At 31.9% G+C, this 16,510-nt stretch overlaps 1 protein-coding gene across 4 annotated transcripts in view; it reads right to left on the bottom strand.

Moving 5' to 3' along the window:
* The window catches only part of LOC118184304 (uncharacterized), a 113,410-nt gene that overhangs the window by 34,785 nt on the left and 62,115 nt on the right, over window positions 1-16,510 (bottom strand). For 3 of the 4 annotated variants that reach the window (XM_085811448.1, XM_085811450.1, XM_085811451.1), the window contains exon 1: window positions 10,701-10,954. The exons of the other annotated variant lie outside the window; for it this stretch is intronic. The gene's annotated coding sequence lies outside the window, so the exon portion shown is untranslated. Of the gene's footprint in view, window positions 1-10,700; window positions 10,955-16,510 lie in introns of those variants that run through there. 4 annotated transcript variants of the gene reach the window in all.

Raw genomic sequence — 16,510 nt, 5'->3', positions numbered from 1 at the left:
TTTCCCATGTGTAACAAATATGAACTTGTTTCCTTTAGAAAAGTCCTCCAGAAATGTATCTCACCCCTTAGACGAATAGCTCTTGTGTGCTTTGCTATATTCAAATCACTAAACCTATGGAAGTACTGATCGATTAAGTTAACTATGGTAGAAGGAACAAGGGCTTCGTGAGGACTTTATAAAGGTAAAGGACTTCTTTTATATAATATACTGATGGACTCCTATACAGTTCAAAACTTAGTCATTACAAATGAACTCGCTGCATACTGCTAGTGTTTCACGGCTTAAGCAACTCTATCATTAATACGCTTGATTTGCAGATGATTCCATCTAAGGAAAGGAATAGCCAGATTTTTCCATATGATATGCTTGTTGTTTTTAATTGAAAGATGTAAAAGCAATGTATTCCCCTTCGCGAAGCAAAAGACTCACCTTTCATGCCACATCGCGCATAGATGTTTCATTCTTCAAAGCATAAAAACCAAGTTATTTTTAAAATACAAGCAAACTGTCGTTTAATACCTTTCAGATTTTCTTTCAGAACCTTTCAGATTTTCTTTTTTCTACACTTTTTTAGTTGTAACTAATATAAGAGATTTCTAATGTTGTAATTGATTAGTGGAATTAAATGGTATACGATTAATTAGTTGGTATAAGATCATTCGTTTCTTAATTTTTATGTTCTTTCACAATTTTAAAGTTTTAATATTTTCTAATACCTTGAAATTTTTAATGCTAAATTCTTTAGTTGTTAGACTGCAATCTGAAGACTTCAGTTTCCAGTCATTTTATTTTTGATTTTAAACAGTAATCAGAAATATAGGATAAAACATAGTGTAGTAGGGTGATTACTGGGCCTGACTGGGAAGTGTACGAGCCTTAGGAGACAATACAGGATATAATTTTTAAAATGTCTGCTATAAAATATTGTCAGAGTTTTTTAAACAATCACAAATTAAAATCAAATTAACATATTTAAAAAATAAAAATTGAAAATTTTCCCCTCGTTCACTGTTTTGGTAGCAACAAGCTGCGTACACTCTTAAAAATTAATAGAAAATAACTTACTAACATATTTTCAAAATTTATACATTTTATTTTTAACTAAGCAAACTGGCTTGGGAAAAAAATTTGACCCAACCTACAAGCAATACACTGCTAGCTCTTCCTTTTCAAGTTTTATGTAACGACTCGGGTTTTAAATGTCATCGAATTCGTATATGTCACATTTAGATAATAGTGAAATATTTCATATAAATTAAGACAATGAATAACATGCCCTACAGTTTACACTACAATGAACTATCAACTTCAACTTCAGCTTCACTGCATAAAAAGATTGTTATTTAAATATCCTGGATTTGGCAAGAAGTCGCCAAATGTGAAGCGAATTGGAGGAATTCCGCAGGTAGTTTACTGCATATGGATAACTTGAAAAACAGGGTGAAAAGCTGTGAATAGGTCATTATAGCCTCGTATGTGTTCTCAGGTTAGTTTGCCGTGAAGTATTGACAGATATTAGACATATATTTAATTCGAGCTTTTACGAATCATGGACACTTTCTCACTTGTGGCAGGCTGGAAAGGAAGATGATCTAACACAACATATGAAGAAACATCACAAACAATAGAGACTTTCACCAAAATTTTTAATCTGCATCAGTATATCACGTTTTGATAGAAGTTTTGTAGAAAAGAAAGCTGCCCAACCATGATAGTGATTAGCAATGCTGACTGCCGTACCAAAAGGCCTGGATGTTTGTAAATATATAGCGTGTGTGTGGCATGGAAGCACTAAATATGTGGCGAGGAGCTCAAAGTCCTCTCGAAGGGTTAGCGGTAGGGGAAGAGGAGTGGGGAGACCCTTAGACTAGTCCCCCTTCCCAGGATGCACTCCATCAAAATTGGGGGCAGAACTGAGTACAGTTATACTATCACCTTCTTGCTAGTGACAGGTGCAATCTTGCACTCCTTATCGCAATGAATTTTGTGGGCTTGTTCTAGTGTTACTGTCAGACAAGTGAGCTAAGTCACAACAACACAAAAAAGAAAAATTCATAACCAATAGGTCTCTCAACTGTTTGAGGAACTTCTTCAATGATAAAGACTTCTGTCTTGAATAATCCTGCAGACAAAATAAAGATTAGAAATTTTAAATCAGAATTAAAATTGCTGTCAATTAACTGAAGAGGTCCATCCTGCTTCTTATCCCCCAAGCAGTTCGATATAAATGAAGTTCTAGTACTGATGATGTACTAATGATTCAGTACAACTTGATTTATATGATTACAGCAAAGCACACATGGGATATCTGTGTAAGGTGGCGAATGCCAGAAGCTAAACTGGTTCGCAATCCTGTTGCATGGGAGGGGAGACCAAAAATGCTTATGCAGCCTACCCATTTGAATGGAATCGAATCCAGGTTGAATTACCTTTTCAGCAAATTTACTGCACAGCTGCTTGTGAACCAAGAATTCAATATGAAAGATCAAGTTCCTTGTATAAAAAAATTTGACTACTTAAGTGGTTGCAAAGATTGTGAAGAAAAATTCATGATAAAGATCAAAAACGGAAGGAGAAACTACCCATAGAATAAAACTGCCAGAAATTTCAGTGCTTTGCTTTTTAAGTGACCTGTGAATTTGTCATACCAATAGCATTACTTTTTTCTACAAGCAAGACATTGTAATTCTCAAAAATGGAATTATTTACCATTTTGTTTGTATAGATTTCTGTGGCTTAGTATATGGAGGATAGTTTAAGTGTGTTGTTGCACGGATTCTGCTTCAAAATGTAATCTTTGATAGCAAAACTATTGTTTGTTACAAGGTAGCTTACATTAAGAGGTGATAATGTAACAACTGGCTTCCAAGCTGCAGTTTGGCCATGATTGCAAGTATATATTATTCCTTTAATTACACAATAAAATAGAAATTATGTGAACAGATCATAACAACTAAGAAAGAATGACATTGGAACCAAAATAGAATCATTTCACTTTGTCTCTAATATGTAGTCCAAATTAAATCGAATCAAACATGGAAACAAAATCGAATATAATCTAAAATTTATTAAGTAAATGCAGTGAATGCTTTTCATAATTTTGACATATAAGCTACAGACATAGCTCAAAATTAATATAAGTTTTTGATACTTATGTATAAGTGCAACCAGCCTGACACAGGTTGGCGAATTTTTACAGAAATAAAGGCAATGATGTTTTGGACTGCAACTTACAATGGGTATGACTACCTAGAATTGTTATATGCCTGAATGCTAGAGTTTGGTGACTTTTAAGGTAACTGTGATAGCACCAAATTTTTAATACATGTTTCTGTAATTTCCTGATATAATACTGAAAAAATTCCACTAACATACTTATCATGAAATTGGAAATGCAATACAGCTTCAATCATGCAGATTTCAATGCCAAAATTTTGATGATTTGAATGAAATGTTGAAACATTTGGACAAATCATGAAAATGTATTCATAAGGCAATGACGCCAGTTGTGAAAAATCATGTGGTAACACATATATTGCATAATAATGCATAATATTGCCAAAAAGTACTTATGCAACAACCTAGGTATGCACAAGGCACATGGCTATTTAAGTATACTTGAATTTGTATTTCTGAAATTTAACCTTTGCCCAATCAGTATTCCTTTTTGCACTGAGTATATTTGTTTTTCCTGTAATACATGATAATGGAAATGGGGAGTTTACTGGCTAAAGAAAAAGAAAGCATTACATTTCTCATAAAATAAGATGTTTTATCCAACAATACAGAATGCAAAAATTTGGATTCTACGAAACTGAATTTCTTAAAAAAGCTGAATTTTATGGAAATGCAATGTGAAAAGTTAAAGTGTTTGAATGCAAGTTGAAAATTGGTTTGAAAATAGCTGTATCTTGTTTACAACTATTCACGTCATTTATTACTGGCGGATGTGCAACGCTAAATTTGTGCAATTCCCCCCCCCCCGACTAAAAATATATTGCCGTGTATATAGGAAGAACAGCATAAAAAAATTAGAGTTCTTCAAAAAGATGCCAATTCAATCTATTACAAATGTTTCTTACTATTTTAAGTTCATTTACTGACAGCTCTTTTACGGAATTCTTAGTGTGCAGCCATTTTAAAAATGGTTCTTGCCTTCGCATTAGCATTATTTGACAGTGAATTCGCATATACTCTCCTAAGTTGCCAACAAATTCTCAACTTTTCAGCGAGGTCGCAGATAACTAGCAAATTATCTGATAGCAATTTATTTGGTAAATCAAAATTTTGATTATATAAAATTTTTCTCCATTCCCTTTAGTTTAGGCTTATTAAAATTCAATAGTAAATACAGCATACGACATTAGTTTTTAGGCACATGGCTTTTTTATTTATTTATTTATTTGAGGGAAAAAAGTAATTTTAAAATGCCTACAAATATTTTTTGCATATACTGTTCTTTACTTCTTACAAAACCAGCTTGTTGGGGGAAAAAAGTCAGAAAGTTCTGAACTTGAAATGGCATAAGTATCTGGATATTTAGAAAACACATTTAACCACTTGCCTGATTATCCCGAGTTATCTCAGGCTCGTATATATTGCAGTTAATTATTATCCCGAGAAAACTCGGACAAAGCAGAATTTGTTAGTACGATTTCTTTTATCACGGTTTTACTCGGTCTGGAGGATATGAAAGGAAATACTCAGCTTTGATTGGCAGTTTGCCAAATTTTGTTGGTTGCGCGGTTCTTTTGGAGGGACTGCTCGCGTGTTTCCCTATTGTATAGTATACGTTGGCTTGTGGATTAATAATGTATAAAGAAGGATGCATGCGTTGGATAAAAATAAAATAATGGGGATGATGAAAGCGAAAGCGATGATTTTTCAGATAGTGACTATGAAAAAGTGGGGAAAAAAATCAAAAAAAAAAAAAAAATCAAATCCAACGAGACAGTGTACTCTGTGCTCCCATGAAAGAGATTCCAGCGGTAAGCCAGCGAGAAAAGAGACCAGATACCAGTGTAGAACGTCAGGTATCACTCTGTGTTGTCCCTTGTTTTAAAAACTATCGTACAAAGATTAATATTTAACTCTTTTTCGCTTGCCCGAGATAACTCGGGAAAGTAAACTAATATTAAAAATAAATGCTTTCGCACCTTCAAAAAATTAAAAATTCAACTTAAAATCTAGACATTTTGATTTGTTTCGTTTTGTTGTATTTAATAATGAAATTTAAAAAAATGTGATGATTTTTTGCAATTTTTTTCAAAAAAATTTGTAAGGGAAGCAAGCGGTTCACAAAAAAATATATAATTCAAATAAAAGGTTTGATGCATAACTGGTCTTTTTGCTAACATTATACTTTTTATCTGCTTTGATACAGGTTCAACTTTAATATGTAAGAATGTTTGATTTTATTCCATTCTTTGTGAAAACTACTTTCAATTGGGCTTTTTTAAAAAAATATTGCAACTGTACAGTAGTCATAAGCAGATGTTTAAGATTTATGTTTAAGATCCTGCTAGAATTCATAAGCATTTTGTACATGTTTTCACATTTTCAGTAAGTATTTTTTATATCTTTATACTCATCTTTATAATATTTCCTATATAAACTGAATTTTCTATACCAGAATCGCCAAAATACTATTGACCTGCTATGTCTGCACTTCTGGCGTTTAATGATACAACAGTTTTTATTATTATTATTATTATTATTATTATTATTCATTTAGTTTGTTAGGCTTTTACCACATGGTAATTCATCAGTTACGTGGTCAGAGCGGACGTGGTCTGAGCCGACAGTGGCTACAGCGGATACGTGAGGGTAGCTGGGTGGGCACAGCGGACATTCTTGCACCTATTGTGCTGTTTACCTAATCAGTCACATGTCATCTATTGTGTAGTTTCGAGCTTTGCACCTGCTGTAGAGATAAGCCGATAATTTTAAGAGAAAAGGTTTTTCTCAGATGTTTGATCCTTATGAAGTGTATATTATAGCCTCGAAAATATCTGTGAGGGAACCCATAGCCAATTCAACAAAATTACACTCTACAAAAAAGGAAAAGAACACTTAATTGTAGATGATTACCCCCCCCCACAGTTTACACCAAAAAAATAAATTAGGAATGAGTTGGGTATGTAAGACCCAACTCATTCTTTGTAAAGGAAATGTAAAGACAAATTTTCGCTACGAAGTACTGAAGAAAACTGAACATTCCTGTGTGCCCAACATTGCTGAGATGGAAGTTAAAAGGAAATTAGAGACTTGCAGAAAAGAGTCCGAGAAGAAACATCAGTTCCCATTCCCCAGATATTTCAAGAACTTTCAGAATTATATCAGAAAGGATATGATTTCGTTACTAAAATACCGACATACCTCTGTGCCAAGAGTAATTCCAGTGCCTTGCAATTCAATAATCGAGTGCAAAACAGAAAACTATTATTTTAAAAAAAAGTTATTATTATTTTTAAAAAAAGGTTATCACACTTGAAAGAGATTTGCTACTTAAAATACTGTTTTAAATTATATTTGTGATTTTTAAAAGTATTTACTTATTTATCTGCACTCTTTATCTGTTCTAAGATGGGGGGAAAATGTGTCCACTATAACCACAATGAGTTTCGAAGTATCCTCTCTGACCACGTCCACTGCAGACACACCACCAATTCATCTACAGAATTCAAGCATATTAAATTTTAATTTGTCTCAACACTGACATTATACCAACTTGATAATATGCTAATCTTTGATTACCACGGATTGTGCAAATATAAGGTAAAATGTTTTAGATAAAAAAAGGCAGTCTCAAAACTCTATTTTACACCATTTCACTTTTCATTCTATTTTTTTGCCATGTGGCAAAATGCAAGAGATTTATCTTAAATTTAATGTCTGTTATTGATGTACTAAGCTATTTAAAAGCAATAGATGCAGTTTTTAGGAATAGTGATATTTTTTTAAAATTTTTTTAAAAACTTTTTGGAATAATAATGCATTTAATTCATGATACAGTCAAAAGTCGTTAATTCGGACACCCATAATCCGGAATGATCTATAATCCGGACCTCAAAGCTAAAAACTTTCTGCGCATGCGGCCACGCTGGCACATGCACACAGGCATTTTACGCGTGCACCTTGACTACTGCGCATATGCGTGTGCGCAAGTGCAGAATACGTTTTTGCCTGCGCGTTCAATGTATAACGGACGGTATAAGCTAAAATTATCTAATTATCTATTTCAGTTAATGTTAATGATTGCGTTGTTCCTTAATCTTCGAATTGGATCCCGCTTATTATTTTTTGCAGACTGTAAGAGCAATTTTATAAAAGTAAACTTGAACTTTCGATTATGTCAAATAGAATTTCCGATGCTGGAACTTCCAAAGGATCTACGAAACGAAAGTATGTTTCGATGTCCAACACACAAAAAGTGGAATTGCTGCAAAAAATGGATAAAGACATGAAGAATGTGACAGAGAGGTTAGTGAAAACGAAAAAATTTTGATTGACAAGTTAGTCGGTATTCTCGGCACAGCAATTAACGGGACTTGAACAGCGGAACTTTGTAACCGAACAAGAAATTATGTCTGTTTATAGAATTAAAGAGAAAGTATTATCACATAAAACGAAGCAACTTAAACAACTTACATTGAAAGAAATGTTTAATAAAGTAAACAAATAAATATTAGGTTTTTATTTTTTTTTTTTTTTTTTTTAAATTTTGATACCCTTTAGATCATAATTGTTCTTTATTTCATAAATTACGGTTTCATATTTTTAATTTTAGAATTTCTGCATGCCATCTTACGAGATTTAAACTGATGATCTATAATCCGGAATCGCAGAAGTCCCGATGAGTCCGGATTAACGACTTTTGACTGTATAGCTAATTAAAAACATTAAAACAATTTTACAGAATCACATCACATATTTTTCACTCTTATTCTGTCATTCTACCTGGACCATGTGTATTCATTATTTCTACTGATAAACCATATTAAACTTGAAAACATGCCTTTTGGATGATGTTCAAATCTAAAACCCAATTGATGATGAATCCAGTACAAAGTCTGTAATCCGGACGTCCATAATCCAGAATGATATATATAATCCGAACCTCAAAGCTACAAACTTTATGCGCATAACGCGTTTACGCATGTGTGTTTAATGTATAATGGACAGTATAAGCTAGGATAAAATTATCTAAGGTATTTCAGTTAATGTTGCAGATTGCACTGTTCCTTATTCTTCTAATTGGATCCGGCTTATTATTTTTAGCAGACTATTAGAACAATTTTATAAAAATTAAACTTGAACTTTCGATTATGTCAAAAAGAGTTTCCAATTCTGGAGCTGCCAAAGGATCTACAAAGCAAAAGCATGTTTCGATGCCCATTAAAGAAAAAGTGGAATTGCTGCAAAAAATGGATAAAGGCCTATAGGTCTCAAAATTATGCGAAAAGTATGGCATTGGAAAGTCCACTATATATGACACAAGCAAAAGGAACTTTTTGAATTTTTTATGGAAGCATCTTAAACAACTTACATTGAAAGAAATGTCAAAGTAAACAAATAAATATTAAGCTTTTTTTTTTTTGTAAATTTTGATACCCTTTAGGTCATAATTGTTCTTTATTTCATAAATTATGTTTTCATATTTTTAATTGTATAATTTCTGCATGCCATCTTACCAGATTTAAATTGATGATCTAGAATCCGGAAAAACCCCTAATTCGGAATCGCTGAAGTAACGACGAATCCGGATTATGGACTTTGTGTTGTATTTTTTTTTTACCACCAAGTCGTCATATCAATATGTTTCAATAAGTCATTTCATTGCTCCACCATTAATTTCATTGCAAACTACTTTTCTAATTTAGCTTCAAGTTTTAGGACAATATGCCTTGCATTCTGCTCGATTTCCTGCAGGATAAACCTGATTCCTTTGTATTAGCTCGAAACTCAATCATAATTTTAAGGCCGTTTCAAATGCTCCACTCAAGATCCATCATTTTGTAATCTCACATATAGTTCAGCGTATTACATTACTTCTATTTTTCTTGTCAATTTAAAAATGCATAGTTAAATTTTTAACAGAGCTTACACTTATTTTATGGTGTCTTATCGCATTCACTTCAGTTTTGAAATTATTAGATATTCACTGAAGAACTTATAGTATTGTAAACAACAGATAATAATTACTGCAATATATTTTCATTTGAATCAATCAATGTAACAAAAATTATCATTTACAAAAAATCTCAACAAAACTTTTGAGTTCCTACATCCTTATGTAAGTTTGTTATAGCTTTTCTAGGAAAAAAATATTTTATTTTAGAAATATTGTGTTACAACAAGCAGGTTTTGAAATTGGTAAAAAATAGTATATAATATATTATTTTTTTAATTTTTGTAAAATCTTTTTCTATTAAATTTTCTCCAATTCTTAGAATTTATAAAACACAAGTAACCAAAAACAAATGTGAACCACTACACAAACTGAAAATATCTTCAAACTGTAAATATTATGATACATTATTTCCAATAATTCCAGCAATTTTATATATGCTTCAAATTACCTATGTACTAAACAAAATCCGGTTACTATTACTTTCTGTATGCAAATGTTAAAAAGTATTATTTAAAATAATTCTCAGCCATTTAGAGTATTACAGAAGCAAAAGTATTCCATTGCAGCACCTGTTGAACAAAGCTCAATATATATGTACACTAGTTTACAAAATGTATAAATCAAGAAATAATATGTTAAGAACACAGAACTTTTTTTTTTTCACTTTCTGATCATTATTTTAAAAAAATTTTTAAATTCTTTGCACATAACAAAATTTAAAAGAAAAAAAATACTTTTTTATTATAGTAACTCTGAAAATATTACAAATGGTGGCAGCAAATGAATGAATATACAATCAAAACTATAAAACGATTTTATTTTATCAAATAAATGTATTATAATTTAAGAATAAAGCCCACCAAATGCCATCTGAGTAAAATACTTTTATTATGCAATTCTAAAGTTTTCAGTTGCTATGTTTACCTTTCTGTATTCGTAAAGGATATTTATTTCATCGTTTTTCTCTTGCAAAAATAGCGTTTATTTTACTTTCAAGAAATTAGTTTATAAAACTTTCAAACAGGGAAATACTATTTTTATTCAGTTTAATAAATAAGCCATAATATGAAGTATTTAACATTTCATCGAAATGTAAACAACACGTTTTTCTTTAAGTGTTGATTATTATCATTATAACATAAAACATTTTTTGCAAAACGGGATACGTAAAACAAAAGTTCAATTTCAATAAATAATAAATGTGCACGGAAATGTGCAAAACTAATTTTAAAAGGCATGTACTCATAAGATAAGGTGGTCGCAAAACACGCCCACTTTCGAGTTCTTTTTTGTTTTTCCAACCAGTTAAGGAGAAAGTATATGATTCTACGTAACAAGAGATTACTTCAACTGATTCCTTTTAATAAAGTTTTTACATGTAAAGCTGTTATGAATCAATCGTCGTTAACTATTTATAATTAACCAAATTTGGAAGACGTACATGTACACGACGACAGCGGCCGCTTTTTAACACCGCCCATCCCTGAAAATCTAAACACGCACCGAGTTAAGCCTAAAAATTTCGAAACGTAGAACAAGAAATAAAACGCAGCATTGCACTTACTGTTCTTGACTTGTCCTTTATTTTCTTACATCAGAAATATTAATGTAGCATGTTGTTGTTGTAATGAAAGAAACTGAGGGAAATTCCATCGGTTTGATGTTCTTTTCGAGCGGAAAAACGCGAGGCCTAAAGAGGCCAAGCGCTACAGCTCTGGCGACCGAGTCTTCAACATTTCACCCCCTTGCGCCGATCCCCAACCCTCTTCGCAAAACCACTACACTACTCCCTAGAATGGGGGCATTCCCTCTCCCTTTCTCCCCGCACACGCGAGCACATGCGCGTTCGGGTGTAACCTTTGCGCTGAGAAAAGCATGGGTAGGGTTTTCAACACTTAATATGACGCACTGAATTTTTTTTTTCCGGGGATCACTTTCTAAACAAATATAATGAACTCCGAAGTTTTCACCTATTGCGCTATAGCGTGCTTGCGTACGACTATGTTATCTGAAGGAAACAACTGAAATCGATGAAACAAACTTTGTAGTGTGCCTTCTCGTCTCCCTTTCCACAATTCAAAAATCTTCTGATAATTTTTACACCTGCTTCAGAACATGCAGGTTTCATTTCATTTTTATAGCCGGATGTTTTATCATTTTTGTTTTTCAGCCCAGTTGGAAGTATTGGGCGTTTCTCGCTTGCTCTCAGTAACAACGACGGACACACTGTCATAAACAATAATAATTCAATCTTAATTTACTCGAGATTTCATTCAGTTAATAAAAATGTTTGAAGCATTATTAAGGAAATACTAAAAAAAAAAAAAAAAAGCGGAAGCAACAGATGAAGAAAACGATGAAATTTCATACTGCTTGCAAATTTTCTTGGCCTCACTTAGCTGGATATATATTTCAATTGTTTTGATTGAACATTTTATTTAAAGAATTGTAGGAATTTTGTTTTATATCGAAATAATATCATATTTAAGATTTTTTGTATCATTGGCATGGGACAATATACTTTCGCACATTTCAATCGGATAATAGTAAATAATTAAATATTCGGCAACTAAAATTTGGTTATGGTTATCAAATTGAAGTTAATTAAAGATTTAAAAAACACATTACTTTCATTCTCAAGTATTTGCTACCCATAATTCCCATTGTTTTCAGACATTCAGAATTCATTTAGATACTTAAGACTGATAATACTAGACTTTAAAGATATTTCTGGTATTTTTCTCTAGAATTAACTATGAATATTTATGAAAATTAAGGAAAGTAGTTGGAAATCCTTTGAGAAATAAAACACATCTTTTTGGTGTCTTTTTTAATAATTCTATACATACTTCAACTCTTCCTTCCATAATTTTGGGTTCACCTTAATTACATGCATGGGTAAGTTTTTAAATAATTTCGTTTCGAATTTGAAAATTACAGCTCATAATAAATTAAAGCTGCTTTGATGCAATTTATCATCACTCCGAAAATTACAATGTTTATTCCCAGAGCTTTAGCCGGAACCCAACTCCGGGACTTCTCAGTTTTTCAGTGAAATCGTAATTTAAATCTAAGTACCATATAAGTTGAGCTCCGATTATTTTTATATATTATTTAATTGTTGCTATTTAATTTAACTTATTACATTAATTTTTAGTTCTTTACATTTTAATTATTGTTAATTTTTAACAATGATTAAATAATTAATAATTAATAACTTGATTTGTTAATATTTAATTACTTTTCCTGACTGTCTCCCATAAGTTTTGGCGTTTCTAATTTTAAAAATTAAGTCCTGTTTATTCTAACATTGCATTCTAGTCAAAATCTAGATACGATAATTAGATTAGCGATGTTGTCCAACTACAGATGGAAAGGAAGGGAAACGACCAACTGCACTAAAATGTTTTCCTTCCCCCTCTCTAACCATTACGGTCTTGATAACTTCAAGACAGGGCATTTAACTAAATTGCATTTCCTTTTAAAAACGCTTAAAGATCGCTAATAAATTTACAGTTAGAAACCAAACGGCGAAAGTGCGTAAGCGGAGACAATTTTATTCATCCTTACAAAAATGCATTTAATTTTATTTAACCAGCAATTTTTTTTAAAGATTTTATATTTTGTTCACACACATAAGTGATAATATAACGAGTTTTGTATCCAATACTTCAAGATTTAACTTTCCATGGACACTGAATTATTTTCCAGCTTCTAACTATTTTTCAGAATGCTATTGAACCTCGATTGAATTCTTGAAAATTATCATTAAATCGTGGCTAACTCAGTTCTAATCATGGTAAATGGCGTGTTGAAGTGAAACATGGTGCTGTTGAGCGGTAGATAAAATCTTCTGCTAGTTTTCAATCGTACGAATTTCGAGCGTACGCACTGCTATACGAACTCAAAAGATATTCATTTTATCCAAGTGGCTACTCGCGGAAAGGGAACAGCTGCTGAAAAGGAGTGATTAGGAATTCTGCTATACACAATCTTTGACTAGCTGCTCCATTTTAGCTGCAGATCCACTGTCAAAATGTTTATTGGTAGGTTTCGCATTTTTTTCAATGATGCATAACTCTGAAAATGCGAAGGGGTATGATGATCTACATCAGCACAGTTTTTTTACTTACCATTGAACAGCACCCTGTATCACCTTAACACGCAAATACACTCCATTACAAAATTTGCTTATTTCGGTATATTATACCTGCCGTTACATGCCTGCAAAATACTTTTAAATCACTTTCTATATTAGAAAATCCTCCGTTTGTATTTTCTTTATGTTTTTTAAAGACACGCACAGCCAAAATAAATACCTACAAAAAAAAAAAAAAAAAAAACTTTAATGCAGGGTGATTTTCTATGGATTTTATACTTTTCGAGTCGAAGCTATCCTTCACTGTAGAAAATGCATTCATAAAATCGCGATAACGAATAAATGAAGTTAATAATGTCAGTAAAAAGTAAAATTGCAGATGTTTACGGAATTATCAAATACGTCATTATTCGCTAGAATTGAATTATATTTGTAAATTGTGTTAGAGATAATGTTAATAATAAAGATACGAACTATTAAGAAGAATGTAAATTACTTTTAAATTTTTCAATTAATGGAACAAAGTTCAGTTTTAATTCGGAAGATAAAACACTTCTAAAAATTCACGTCACAAAATGCATATTTGCATAATAAAAACTCATGTCTACGAAACTCATGTCCGCGAAGTTATCAAGTGATAATTTGTAAGTGCTTTACGTTTTACTATGGTTAATTTTGACGGCAATATTTTACGCCGCGAAGTTTCTGAATGGCTTTATTTTCGACAATGTTTCGCACCACGATATTTTAGAACTGCGATGTTTTCCTCCTCGCCTTCTCGTCTCCCATGATGTTTTGTATGACGACGTTTTCGCCCGTAACCGACGGAACCAAGTTTGAACATTTATCTTCGTTTTCGATTATAAACAGATCTTTTTTGTTGCAGTCGTTTATGTAAAACCGTGCTTCATTAAGGGTCACAATACATTTCCATTATCTCCTGCTACAGAGTGTTCACACAAAGTTCTACAAATTGTTTTGAGTTGAACAACATGTTTCGGCAACTGTTGGTGGCATTATGCTTCTTAGCTTTTTTAAGCTGTAAATCTCGATTTGTTATTTTATTTATTGTTGTTACAGAGGTATTTTAAGGCTGCAATTGATTTTTGCGTTGGCGGATTTTCTGTTGAAACCGAAGATTTAACTTAAGAAACAAATCTTTCTCGGGTATTCGCTTGGAGTCTTCATTCGATGTAGAAATAATGATTGAGGGTTTCCCTCTTTTCGAATAATAATGTTACTTATTTTGCAGTTAGAAACTTTAGTAACATGCATTTCACAACATGTTTGAATTACGGAATAGCAATATTTCTCTTCGGAATACGCAAAACATATCCTTCAATTCGTGTTCAATCCTTTTACGTGTGAGAATTTGAAAAAAGAATATGTTTAAAAGTAGTAGATGATATTTTTTGTTTCAAATAACAAGCTGTTGCCACAAATTTGTATTCCTTTTTTACAATTTTTCAACCAAATAGTATTTATAATCTGCGATTTGATTACGATTTCATGCTTTGCTACAGATATTCCTTGTCTGTTTATAAACAAATACAGTCAATTTCAACAATACGCCAATTTTAGAATGTAACGTCTTAAGAGCAAAGCTCAAAAGTGAACATAATAATGATTTAACCTTTTAAGATTTTCGCACTTCACCTTTTAAATCTAGAGGAAATGAGAGGGATTATTTCATTTACCTACATATTATTTTTACTTTAAAATAGTTACCGATTCGACTTTTAGTTTCGCGAATTACTTTTAGAGAATTTACAAGAACTGGAACGTTGCTGATTTACATCAAAGTTGGAGGAGCGAATTCTCCTCCAGTTTGATTGAATTTGAAGGCTTAGCAGCAAGAATAATGTTAAAGAGGTTGTATATGCGGTATGCCTTAGCAAAAGCAGCTTCTGATAATGATAGTTGCGATAAACATTAATTATGATGGCTATGTTATATTCTCTGCTTAAGAATCTATGACAGAAAGAATTGACATTCTGAAACATACTGTTCATTAGCAAGCTGTTCTGCGATATCATAAAGTATAAAATACGCCAAAATGTAAGCTTACTTTTCATATTTTGAATACATAAATGAAGTTTATAAGCATGCCAGAAGACATACGAATTCCAATCAACAGATCTAATAGCAATAGATGCTTTAACACAGGGTATGACGTAGTCTTTATGCAACTTTTTTAGCGCTTTCCAAAAATGACACTCTATTATCTTTAAAACTGATATGCATCCAAGAATACATATACTCCAGAAATTTATATTTTTCCATTTATTTTCACCCATTCCAAACCTCTGTTTACATGCTCTGGAGTCATAAGGGGTAATTCTGTAGGATGTCTATAGTTCAATATATGTAAATACATATTAAATTTTTGACAGTCTGTTTATACAGAAATGAAACATTATACTCATTATTTCCAAGTGTAATGTTAAAATTTTAAAATGAATAAAATATACAAATTGAGTTACCGCTGTTTTGTCGGCACTGACTACTAATTAAATAGGTATGTCTTAAAGAAATTTCTTTACATTATAATTATTTTTTTATAATGTCACCTTTTGTTAATTCCCCCAACCCTAAATTCATTTGTTCGTTATTAATAGTACAATAGTTATAATAGTAAATAATTAAATTTTTGGCAAATAAATTCGGTTATGGCTGTCAATTTGAAGTTAAAGATTTAAAAAAGAAATTACTTTTCATTCTCAAGTGTTTGCTAGCCATTATTCCCATTCTGTTTTCAGACATTCAGAATTCATTTTAGATACTTGAACACTATCAGAATTCATTTTGAATTTGAATCCTAAATTCATTTGTTCTTGCTTCTCAACACGTTATCAAAAGTTATTTTTACTTACAAAACATATTTATTTCCTAGTTCCCTCAATTTGGTAGAAATTATGAAAACACCACAGTTTCCAAGGACATTCATTGTTCATTTCAACTCAAGCAAGAAACTAAATACCTTGGCCATAATGAAGCTGCGATTGTACATGAGCTACGGCTATCGAAATCTTAGTTTAAGAGCTTTTTGAGAAGTCTATCAAAAGATTTGGCTATAACCTATATAGAGACTAAAAGCTATCATTACCAGGCCAATAATTATCATGAATCTTCCTCCTCCATTAAGGTTGGTTTAGTTTATTTCATTCTGGAACAACACACACATACGCGGGGTATCTGCCTAAGAAAAGGATGTCTTCATGGAAGAACGTATCCATGTTACACATGAGAAAAACCACGAAAATGCAAATGCAGCC

Source organism: Stegodyphus dumicola, chromosome 2 (genome assembly GCF_044657685.1).
Source record: "Stegodyphus dumicola isolate Sdum_Otavi_A_Nest chromosome 2, ASM4465768v1".
NCBI lineage: Eukaryota > Metazoa > Arthropoda > Arachnida > Araneae > Eresidae > Stegodyphus > Stegodyphus dumicola.
This window is presented reverse-complemented; position numbering and strand designations above follow the sequence as displayed.